A 12,500-nucleotide genomic window follows, 5' to 3' on the forward strand; every position below is an offset into this window, starting at 1 on the left:
ATAATTTTTTGGATTGCTTTGAACTATTATCTTCTGGGTCTCTGCCTCCTGAGTAACTGGGATTACAGGCATGCACCACCATTTCTAGTCCAATATTACTTATTTTTACCCTTGTTTGCATTGGAGAGCTCTTTGAGGCTTTAATGAAAAAGATATATGTACCCTCTCCTCAGAAAAATTCATATTTTCTCACATTCACAAAATGTAACATGATATGCACATATGAATAAAATAAAAATAAAAAAATAAAGTTTATGACAGAGGGATTAAAAAAACCAAAAAAACAAACAAACAAAAAGTAACATGATTTTAAGAGATTCATAAACCTTGTGAGACCCCCAAGGACTGTGAGGAATCCATCCACTCTGGTTAAGAAGCTCTGGTCTACCCAGTCCAACATAAAATGGGAGAATAGGTTGTTGAAATCGGGCTGAGCCAGGTGTCTGCTGACAATGGCAGTGCATTTGGGAAAGTCGGAATCAACCAAAATTGTGTTTGCTGTATAGTTGCTCAAGCGTCTGCCTTAGCTTTGATTTAGGGGTGGACCTCAGCGCCTGGCAGTCCTGACTCCCGTGAAAATCCAGAGATGAATGAAGATCCCAGAAAAAGAAGGAGGAGGAACAGAAAATCACTTGAGTATTTTCGTTTTCTTTCTTTTTTTTTTTTTTTTTGTGGCAGTACTAGGGTTTGAACTTAGGGCTTCTTTGTGCTTGGTAGGTAGGCACTCTACCATTTGAGCTATGCCTCTAGCCTGAGACTTTTCATTTTCTAAAGTTAAGTCCTTGGTCTTTGTTAGGAAAAACACTGCTCTCAAAGAAAGCTCAGGAGAAAAGTCTCACGTCCAAGAGCAAAGTTTAATGGCAGGCTCAAACTGCCAAGCTGGCCGGGGAAAGACGGCGCAGCCCAGACTCTGGGCGAGGCTTTTATAGAAGGGGGTGGGTAAGGAAGTTAGCGCATGCGCGGTAGTCTCTGGTAGGGGTGGGGCTGTCTTAGAGCATGGGAATTTCTGTTAAGGGGCGGGGCTGCCATTTTGGCCGATTCACAAAATGGTGTCAGAAGAAGACCTAGTTGTTTTTAATCTGTTTGACTGTTTGCTGACAGTGCTGGGATTGAATTCATGGCCTTGCATGTGCTGGGCAAGTGCTCTCCCAGTGAGCCCCATCCCCAGCTTGAAGTCCTGGCTTTAATCTTGGCTCTACCATTTACCACCTGTGTGATCTTGTCAAGCAATTTTAGCTTTTTGAGTATCTGCTTTCTCATCAATAAAGTGGGAAATAGTCATCTGACCTGCAGCTCAGGACTATTGTGAGGATTCATGAGGTAACGCGTGTGAAAGTATTTACCAGATGTTTAGCTTAACTGAAGATCAGTTCTAGCTGAGCAGAGTAAGACCATTGAGACCCTGAGTACTGAGAAATGCTACTAGTAGGCCTGCAAATGCCCATGTGTTAAATGCTTGCTCCCCAGTTTGGTGCTACTGGGTGGTAGAAACTGTAAGAGGTAGGGCCTAGAGGGAAGTCTTCCACTCACTGGGGGAGTCCCCTTGAAGGTATTAGTGGGACGCCAGTCTCTTCCTCTTCCTCTCTTTTTCATGTTCTGGTCACGAAGTGAGTGGCTTTGCTCTACCATACACTAGCTGCCATGGCATGCTCCCTCACCACCCGCCCAAGGCAACACGGCCCACCAACCACGGACCAAAACCTCCCGATGTATAAGCCAGAAATAAAACTTTTCTCTTTATAAGTCAATTATTTTTGAAATTTGTACGTTAATAGAATGTTAACTAACACAGAAAGTACTGGAAAATTCTAGAGAGAGACTTCTGGGTTCTACTCTGGCATGTAAGGAGCTTAGATGTCATAACTCTGTCCTTAACATGAAAACAAAGCTGAACAAAATGAAAAATCAACAGCTTTTCTTAGGTCTTCAGAGAAATGAGTTCATAGAGTAAACTTTTGCCTCTCAAATTGGCGGGACAGACAGGTGGATACAGGGACAGATATTTTATGAGAGCAAAACCTCTGTGGGAACCAGTGCAGGGTTAGGAAAAACCAGAACTTAATTGATGAATTGCTGGAGGCTCAGTGTAGGCAAGTCTGAGTTAAAAACTTCAGGGGGCCCAGTCATGGGGGAGCCACAACTTTTTTGTGTCAGATCCTCACATCAAATATCAGAGAAAAAAGGGGGTGGGGAATGATCTATTTTTAAATATACTAATGCATTCTGTTCTTTTTTATAGAGTTTGCCCTCAGGAGAAACTATTGTATCAGAGCTTAACACATTGAATATGCTAGTTACTTTTCCATTGCTGTGACAAAATATCTGAGATAAACGACTTAAGGGAGGATAGATTTAATTTGGCTCATGGTTTCAGAGATTTCAGTTCATGGTCACCTGGCTCTGTTGCTTTTGGGCCATGATAAGGCAGAGCATCATGGAGGGGAACATGAGAAAGAATAGAGATACCACCTTGTGTGGACTGGGAAAGAGAGTGGGGGAGACAGAGAGAGAGAGAGACTGGGGACAAGGTGTATCTTTCAAAGTCATAGTGACACCCCTCCTCCAAGTAGCCTCGCCTTCTAGTTTCTACCACCTTCCAACAATGCCATCAGATCATGAGTCCATCAATAGACTGGCCCATTGATGGTGCCAGAGGCCTCATGAGCTGGTCCCAAAGCCCCACCTTGGTTTCCAATGGGGAACTGAGAGTTCAATCCATGAGGTTGTTTTTTTTTTTTTTTTTTGGAAACATTCCATATCTAAACCATAACACTGAGTCTGGCCCCCTGTAGCCACCTTGTCCAACTTAAGGGGAACAGCATAGGGAAACACTGGTGAAGTTCACAGTTCATGGGCACAGGCTCCCCAAAAGACAGACACCTATTCTAAGTCCACAGAATTCTTCTCCTTCCACAGGCTATAACACATCACCAAAGGCCCAACTACTTCAGTGCCTTCTACCTAACACACCATGTCTACCTTTCAACAACAATAACAATAGCAAAAATACTAGGCATATTAAAAAATACAATTTGAAAAGACCAGGCAAGCATTAGAATCAGAGTCTGATACAGCAGAAATGCTGGAATGCTTAAACCAGGAATTTTGTTAAAATTATGATTAAGATGCTAAGGGTAAGAACAAATGGATAATGTAAACAGAGTTGGAAATTCTGAGAAAGGATAAAAAAGAAATGCTACAGATAATAAATACTGTGTCAGGAGTGAAGAATGCTTTGATTAGTTCAAAGTTGGACATGGCTAGGGAAAGAATCTCTGAACTTGACATGACAATAAAGCTGAAAAACAAAGACTGAAAAACCAGAATCTTCAGGAACACTGAGACTACAAAAGGTGTAACATATACCTCATGGCAATACCTGAAGGAGAGGATTGAGAGAAAGGAACACCAAAGTATAATCCCAAAAGCCAGTAGAGCCCCAAGTAAAATAAATGCCAAACAACAACAACAACAACAACACACACACACACACACACACACACACACATACACAGGTATATCATAATCAGACTTCAGAAAATCAAAGATAAAAAAAAGTGGTGAAAGAAGCCAGAAGGGGGAAAACAACTTACCAGTAGCTGAACAAAATTATGAATTATATGTGACTTCTCAGAAACCATGCAAACAAAAGGAGTGTTTAGAGAAATAAAGCACCAGCTTAGAATTCTATTCCCTTTGAAATTATCCTTCATGTGGGGAAAAAGGAACCCTCTTACACTGTTGGTGGGAATGTAGACTAGTACAACCACTCTGGAAAAAAATTTGGAGGCTACTTAAAAAGCTAAACATTGATCTACCATTTGATCCAGTAATACCACTCTTGGGGATATACCCAAAAGACTGTGACACAGGTTACTCCAGAGGCACCTGCACACCCATGTTTATTGCGGCACTATTCACAATAGCCAAGTTATGGAAACAGCCAAGATGCCCCACCACTGACGAATGGATTAAGAAAATGTGGTATCTATACACAATGGAATTTTATGCAGCCATGAAGAAGAACGAAATGTTATCGTTCGCTAGTAAATGGATGGAATTGGAGAACATCATTCTGAGTGAGGTTAGCCTGGCCCAAAAGACCAAAAATCATATGTTCTCCCTCATATGTGGACATTAGATCAAGGGGAAACACAACAATGGGATTGGACTTTGAGCACAAGATAAAAGCGAGAACACACAAGGGAGGGGTGAGGATAGGTAAGACACCTAAAAAATTAGATAGCATTTGTTGCCCTCAACGCAGAGAAACTAAAGCAGATACCTTAAAAGCAACTGAGGCCAATAGGAAAAGGGGAACAGGAACTAGAGAAAAGTTTAGATCAAAAAGAATTAACCTAGAAGGTAACACACATGCACAGGAAATCAATGTGAGTCAATGCCCTGTATAGCTATCCTTACCTCAACCAGCAAAAACCCTTGTTCCTTCCTATTATAGCTTATACTCTCTCTACAACAAAATTAGAAATAAGGGCAAAATAGTTTCTGCTGGGTATTGAGGGGGTGGGGAGGAGAGGGAGGGGGCGGAGTGGGTAGTAAGGGAGGGGGTGGGGGCAGGGGGGAGAAATGACCCAAGCCTTGTATGCACATATGAGTAATAAAAGAAAAAAAAAGAAATTATCCTTCAAAAATGAAGGAGAAATGAGGAATTTATCAGATAAACAAAATTGAGGGAATTTGTCTTTTATGCATCCATTTGTTGGAAATGTTAAAAGAAGTTCTTCAAAGAGGAGGAAAATAGTATAAGTTAGAAACTCAGATCTGCATAAAGAAATGAAGAGCACTGGAGAATAAATAAATAAAGATAAAACAAAAAACTTATTTTACTTATACTTTATCAAACAGATAACTGTTCAAAAATAATAACATTGAGCAATGTTAATGAATATACATGTTTGTGCATTGGTATGCTTATGTTTAAGTGAAATGAATGACTAAAATGGAAAAAGAACAGGAGGAAGGAATTAGGAATATTTTGTTACTATAGTCCCGATGAACTGATACAGTGCTATTTGAAAGTGGACTTGGAGATGGCCGGGAGTGGTAGTACATGACTATAATCACAGCTGCTAAGATGGCATAAGCCATCTCATGTAGATTGAGGCTGACCCCAGGCAAAAAGTGGGAGACCATATCTGAAAAACAACTAAAAATAAAAAAGGGCTCAAGTGGTAGAGTGCCTGCCTAGCAAGCATGAGGCACTGAGTTTAAACCCTAGTACTATCAAAAACTTTTAAAAAGGAAAGAAAAGAAAGTGCACTTGGATTGTGAATATAAATTACAAACTCTAAGGCAGCCACTAAAAAAGAAAAGCAAAAGGAAGATGTTTAACTGATATGCTGAGAAAATGTAATCATATAAAATGTTCAATTAAAACCACAAAAGGCAGAAAAAGTATGGGAGACAAGAATAGTATCAGAGACAAAGGAAACAGAAAACAGTAACAAATGTGGTAGATATTTATTCAACTGTATTAATAACACTTTAAGGGTCAATTATCTCAATATATCAACTAAAAGACAGATTGTCAGAGTGAATTAAAAAAGCCAGACCTGAGCCAGGCATGGTGGTACATGTCTATAATCTCTGCACTTGAAAGGCCAAGCAGGAGGACTGTGAGTTCAGGATTACATAGCAAGACTGTCAAAAAAAAAAAAAAGAAAAGAAAAAAAAAAAAACTACCCATATGGAGGTTACAAAAAACCTACTTTAAATATAAGGATACATGTAGATTAAAAATAAAGGAACAGAGAAAGATATACCATGTGAACACTTATCAAAACCGATGGAAGCTATATTAATTTCTACCAGAGCAGATCTCAGAGCAAGAAGGTTGTCAGGGATAAAGACAGGCATGGCATATTGATAAAAGGGTCAATTCTCCAAGAAGACATCATGATGCTTTGTGTGTATGTGCTTAACTACAGAACATCGAAGACTTGACACAAAAGCAGAGCCTCATGGAGAAATAGATGAGTGACTATTGTACTCGGACACTTTAATTCACTTCTAGCAGAAACAGATCCAGTGGGAGGAAAATCAGTGAGGATATGTTGAACTCAGCGGCACCACTGCCAACTGTAGACATCTGTAGACTACTTCACCCAACAAAAGATTACATATCCTTCCCAAACTCACATGGGCCATTCATCAAGACAGACAACGTTCTGGGTCATAAAAACACCTTAACAAGTTTAAAAAGAATAGAAACCACACAACATCTGCTTTTAGACCACATGGAATTACAATATGAACCCAAACCAGAAAAATGGAAACCCCCAAATACTTGGAGACTAAGCAACACACTTTTAAATAACCCGTGGGTCCCAGCATATGGTAGAAAGGAAGAAAGGCCTAACATCAATAATCTTATCTTTCACTTTAGGAAACTACAAAAAGGGAAGGGCAAAGGAAATCCAAAGTAAGTATAAGGAAAGAAATGATTGAATTAGAACAGAAATCAACAAAGGTGAAGAAAGGAAATCAAAACCGGGTGCCGGTGACTCATGCCTATGATCCTAGCTACTTGGGAGGCTGAGATTGGGAGGATCACAGTTTGAGGCCAGCCCAGGGAAATTGTTCACAAGACCCCATCAATCAGAGCAAAATAGACTGGAGATGTGGCATAAGCAGGAGAGTGTCTGCTTTACAAGTGCAAAGCTCTGAGTTCAATACCCCAGTCCTACCAAAGGGAAAAAAAAAGAAATCAATAGAGAAAAATCAGTCAAACCAAAAGTTTGCTCCTTAAAAATATTAATAAAATTGATGAACTTCTTATCAGGGTCTCTAAGGAAAAGGAAAGAACACACACTTTACTAGCATCAGAAATGAAAGAGAGGACATCTCTAAACATCTCATTGACATTGAAAGAACAATAAAGAAATATTATGAGAGCATGGTTGTACATGCCTATAATTCCAGCTACGCAGGAGGCTGAGGTTGGAAGATCACAAATTTGAGGCCAGTCTGAGCAATTTAGTGAGACCCTGTCTCAAAATAAAAATAAAGCTGGTAAAGTGGTTCATGCTTGTAGTCTCAACTACTTGGGAGGCAGAGATTAGGGTATCATGGTTCAAGGCCAGCCTGGGCAAAAAGTGAGACACCCATCTCAACAAACAGGGCAGGTGTGGTGGCTTTATTCTATAATCCAGCTGCATGGGAGATGTAGGTAGAAGGATAGTAGTCTGATGATAGCCTGGGCAAAAGTGTGACACCCTATCTGAAAAATAACTAAAGCAAACAGGGGCTGGGATTGTGGCTCGAATGGTAGAGTCAAACATCTTTTGCATTTGTTGATGGGATTGAGTGATTTTATTCTTTTGGGGGGTGGGGATTGGGGGTTGAACTCAGGGCTTCACACTTGCAAAGCAGGCACTCTTCTGCTTAACCACACCCCCAGTCCATGATGTAATTTTTTAGCCTGTTGATGTGCTGGATTACATAAACTGATATGTGGGTGTTGAACTAGTCTTGCATACCTGGGATAAATCTCACTTGGGCAGTGTATAATTCTTTTTATCCATCATTGGATTGGATTTGCTAATATTGTGTTAAATTTTTGCTTCTGTGTTCATGAGAGACATTGGTATGTACTTTTCTTTTCTCTGGCTATGGTATTAAGGTAGTGCTGACCTCATAGAATGAGTTAGGAAATATTCTCTCTTCTTCTCTCTTCTGGAAGAAATTGAAGAGAATTTGGTATATTTCTTTCCTTAAATGTTTGGTAGAATTTGCCAATGAACCCATCTGGGTTTGGTACTTTCTGTTTTGTAAGGTTATTGATTATTGATTCAATTTCTCTCACATGTATAGACCTGTTCAGATTGTCTGTTTCTTTTTACATGAGTTTTTTGCAGATTGTAATTTTTAAGAAATTACTTGTTTTCATATAGATTATGAAATTTGTGGGCATACAATGTGTGTGTGTGTGTGTGTGTGTGTGTGTGTGGTACTAAGACTGAACCCATGGCCTTAAGCATGGTAGGCAAGCACTTTGCCACTGAACTACATCCCCATTAGTTAGGTAAGTGCTCTAACCACTGAACCTTATGCATGATTTAGCATTTTTTGTTTTGTTATTTTTGGTGATACTAAGGTTTAAACTCAGTGCCTCATGCTTGCTAGGCAGGCACTCTACCACTTGAGCCCTTTTTTATTTTTAGTTGTTTTTCAGATATGGTCTCCCACTTTTTGCCTGGGGTCAGCCTCAATCTACATGAGATGGCTTATGCCATCTTAGCAGCTGTGATTATAGTCATGTACTACCACTCCCGGCCATCTCCAAGTCCACTTTCAAATAGCACTGTATCAGTTCATAGGGACTATAGTAACAAAATATTCCTAATTCCTTCCTCCTGTTCTTTTTCCATTTTAGTCATTCATTTCACTTAAACATAAGCATACCAATGCACAAACATGTATATTCATTAACATTGCTCAATGTTATTATTTTTGAACAGTTATCTGTTTGATAAAGTATAAGAAAAATAAGTTTTTTGTTTTATCTTTATTTATTTATTCTCCAGTGCTCTTCATTTCTTTATGCAGATCTGAGTTTCTAACTTATACTATTTTCCTCCTCTTTGAAGAACTTCTTTTAACATTTCCAACAAATGGATGCATAAAAGACAAATTCCCTCAATTTTGTTTATCTGATAAATTCCTCATTTCTCCTTCATTTTTGAAGGATAATTTCTTTTTTTTTTCACTCATTGAGTTTTTTCTTTTCTTTTGGCAGTACTGGGGTTTGAACTCAGAGCCTTGGTAGGCCAGTGCGCTACCACTTGAGCCACACTGCCAGCCTTTTTTTGCTGCAGTTATTTTTCAAATAGGATCTCACGTTTATGTCTGGGCCAACCTGAACCACGATGTTCCTGTTTATGCTTCTGAGGTAGCTGAGATGGCAGATGTGTGCTACCATTCCCAGATTTTGCTGGTAGAGTTGGGATTTCATTAACTGTTTGCCTGGGTTTCCTTGAACTGTGATCCTCCCAGATCTCCACCTCCTGAGTAGCTAGGATTATAAATCACTGTGCCCAGCTTACCACTGATTTTTATCACTGTACTGGAAATCCTAGCTAATGCAATAAGATAAGAAAAGGAAATAAAGGATATACAAATTGGGAAAGAAGAAAGAAAACTTTTTGTTTGCAGATGACATAATTGCAAATTGGTGTAAAATCCAAAAGAATCAACAAAAATTGTGGAACTAATAAATGATTATAGGAAGGATACAGGATACAAGGTTTATATATGAAAGTCAATCATTTACTTATATACCATCAGTGAAGAGTGGAATCTGAAATTAAAAACATGTTACTGAGCTGGTGGGAGTGGTTCAGGTGGTACAGCTTAGCAAGTGTAAGGCTCTGAGTTCAAACCCCAGAACTGCAAAAAAAAAAAAAAAAAAAAACTAAAAACTCCCCAAGACTACAATTTGCATTAGCACTCCAAAATGAAATCCTTAGTGAGAAACCTAACAGTATGCATCCAAGATTTATATGAAAAAATACAAAACTCTGATGAAAGAAATCAAAGAACTAAATAAATTGGCTTGCACTACCACACCTGGCTCATAATATTAAAGAAAAATTTTTAGTGTAAATTAATTGTACAAAGGGGGTTCACTGTGATATTTCCATATATACATATAATATACTTTGATCAAATTCATCCCTTGTGCCCGGCACCAGTGGCTTACACCTGTAATCCTAGCTACTCAGGAGGCAGAGATAAGGAGGATTGAGCTTCAAAGTCAGCTTGGGCAAATAGTTTGTGAGACCCTATGTCAAAAAAAAAAACCATTACTAAAAAGGGCTGGTGGAGTGGTTCAAGGTGCCAGCCCTGAGTTCAAACCCCAGTACAGCAAAAAAAAAAAAAAAAAATCATCCTCTGTATTATTTGTTCTTAATCCCTCTTTCTCCCCTGCCTTTTTAAACAACTTTTATTGGGTTTCATTATGCTGTTTTCATACATATATAGGGAACTTCAATCATATTCACCCTCCCACACCGGTTTCCCCTCCAATCAGTCCCCCTTTCACATTCATATCTTTTTTTTTAAGGTCTTGATTCCACATGCAATATTTGCCTTGCTGATCTTGGTTTATCTCACTCAACATGATCATCTCCAGTTCTATCCATTTTTCTGCAAACAACATAATTTCTTTCTTTTTTACAGCTGAACAATACTCCATTGTGAATGTGTACCACATGTTCATTATCCAGTCATCAGTTGTTGGGCACCCAGGCTGAATCTACAGCTTAGCTGTTGTGAATGTGCTGTGATAAACATGACTGGATTATAATATTTATTATTCTTTTAATGTCAGTGGGATATGTAGTGATGTCCTCTCATTTCTGATGCTAGTAATTTGTGTTTTCTCTTTTTTTCTTAGTTAACCTTTTTTTCAGGTTAACTAAGAAAATAATCAATAAGAAGCTTACTGATTTCACTGACCTTTTCAAAAAAAAACAAGCTTTGTTTTTAATTTATATTCCATGTTCATGGGTGGGAAGACTTTTTATCTTTCTGTTTACATGCGCACACACACTTGTGTGCACATCTGCCTAGGAGATCTAGGAACACACTGCATGTTACAACTGAGTGATCCAGCTTTGAATTCCCCAAATGCACAGAAGGTAGCCATAACCGAGGAAGTCAGGAAAAGTCATTTAGTGGGTGTGGGTTCACAGACATAGGCTGATTCTCTCTGAGGGCTTGTCATTGAGAGTCTTGTTCTCAGTCCACTTTCCTGGTCAGGCTGACCCTTTCTCTCCCTGCAGCTTGACAGGTGCTGCATCTGTGAGGGGAAAGAGCTTACACAACTCCTGCAGACTGCCTCTTGAATGTGTCGGTCGTCTTTGGTCTCAGGTGTCTTTCGTCTTCCTAAAGCAGAACTGAAATTTCACCTGGGCAGTCAGCTGTAATGACCACAGAACTCTCAATTCCTTTTTGCTGCAGAGAGAAAGTACTGAATACCATTATTTTACCAAGAGAAAGTGGGCACTGAGTTAGAAGAGGCTGGGTGGAGGGTCTGTTCTTCACACCTGTGGTTCCTAACCCAGCAATCATCAGAATCACCTAAGGGGATTCTGATGTAGAGTCCTAGTCTCCACCTCAAACCTCCTCTGGAGTGTGCATGGAGGGAAGGGGTCTGCAATATTTTAATTTTTCCCCAAATGATTTTGATGACTCTGTAGGCTTAGGAACCAATGGGGTGAAAATAAATGCCTCCTGTTTCTTTCTGGCCACAGGTGCTCATGTTTTCATGCCTCTTTATGTTTGATTACATCTCCTCTTGCTGCTCCCCTCCTGTAATATTTGAACATACCTTTATTATGTCTTTTAGGTGATATCGCATACATATCCATATTTCTTTCCTTGACCAAATGAACTCTTCAAGCGCAAGGACCATGTCTTATTCACATTTGTGCTTCCTGGACTGGAAGTGTGGTTCAAGGGGTAAAGAACTTCCTTTGCAAGTGTAAAACCCTCAGTTCAAACTCCAGTCCCACCAAAAACACCTAAAAACATATTTGTACTTCCTGCCCCTAAGGGCTACCATGTAAGGTTAAGCTAGCCTTCAGGGTAAATAAGACTGGAAGTGGGACTGAAATATAGCTTGATTTATTGAGCTTCCAATTTTGGCCTCTGAAAGTCTAGAAGGAGGATGCTTTTCCTAATAGATCAAGGTTCTAGTGGGATAGTGCTGGCTCTGATGCCACCTGGCATGGTAACAGTGTTACAAAATCTGAGAATCCAGATTGGTAGAGGGTAGGTGATCATATAGTGTTTGCACCAGTAGCTCACGCCTGTAATCCTAGCTACTCAGGAGGCAGAGATTAGGAGGATTGTGATTTGAAGCCATCCCTAGGGAAATAGTTTGAGAGAACCTATCTTGAAAACACCTAGCACAAAAAAAGGCTAGTGGAGTGTGGTTCAAGTGGTTGAATGCCTGCCTAGCAAGTGTGAGGCCCTGAGTCAAATCCCAGTACCACCCAAAAAAAAAAAAAAAAAAAAAAGTTGAGTAGAAAACCTTCCTCACTTTTATCTATCCAAGTCTAATCATTCTTCAATTCCCAGCCCAAATATTACTTTCGGTGAAGTCTTCCTCTAGCCCCAATTCATTGCTTTCCCCTTGGAGATAAAACTGGACCTGGTTTATATTTCGAGAACAACATTTTTTGTAGTCTGACCTAAACTGGAGTCAATCTTCCTCTCTATTCTGTGAGCCTCTTACAGGCAGGGCTACCTTATTCATCTCCTTTAGTTCTGAGTATCTAGGCAGTCTGGTGAGAGTTGATTAAATTAATGAATACCCCAACCTCAAGGGACCTCTGGATGCTGGGCTTACAGATCATGTAAAGATGCAGTGCTACTTACGAGCGCTGATTTCTGAACTTCACTCCCCATTTCAAGTATAGGTTTAAAACCACTGCATCTTTACAAGATCTGATGAGGCCTAGAGTCTGAGGGGT

The sequence above is a fragment of the Castor canadensis genome, chromosome 1 (genome assembly GCF_047511655.1).
Source record: "Castor canadensis chromosome 1, mCasCan1.hap1v2, whole genome shotgun sequence".
Lineage (NCBI taxonomy): Eukaryota > Metazoa > Chordata > Mammalia > Rodentia > Castoridae > Castor > Castor canadensis.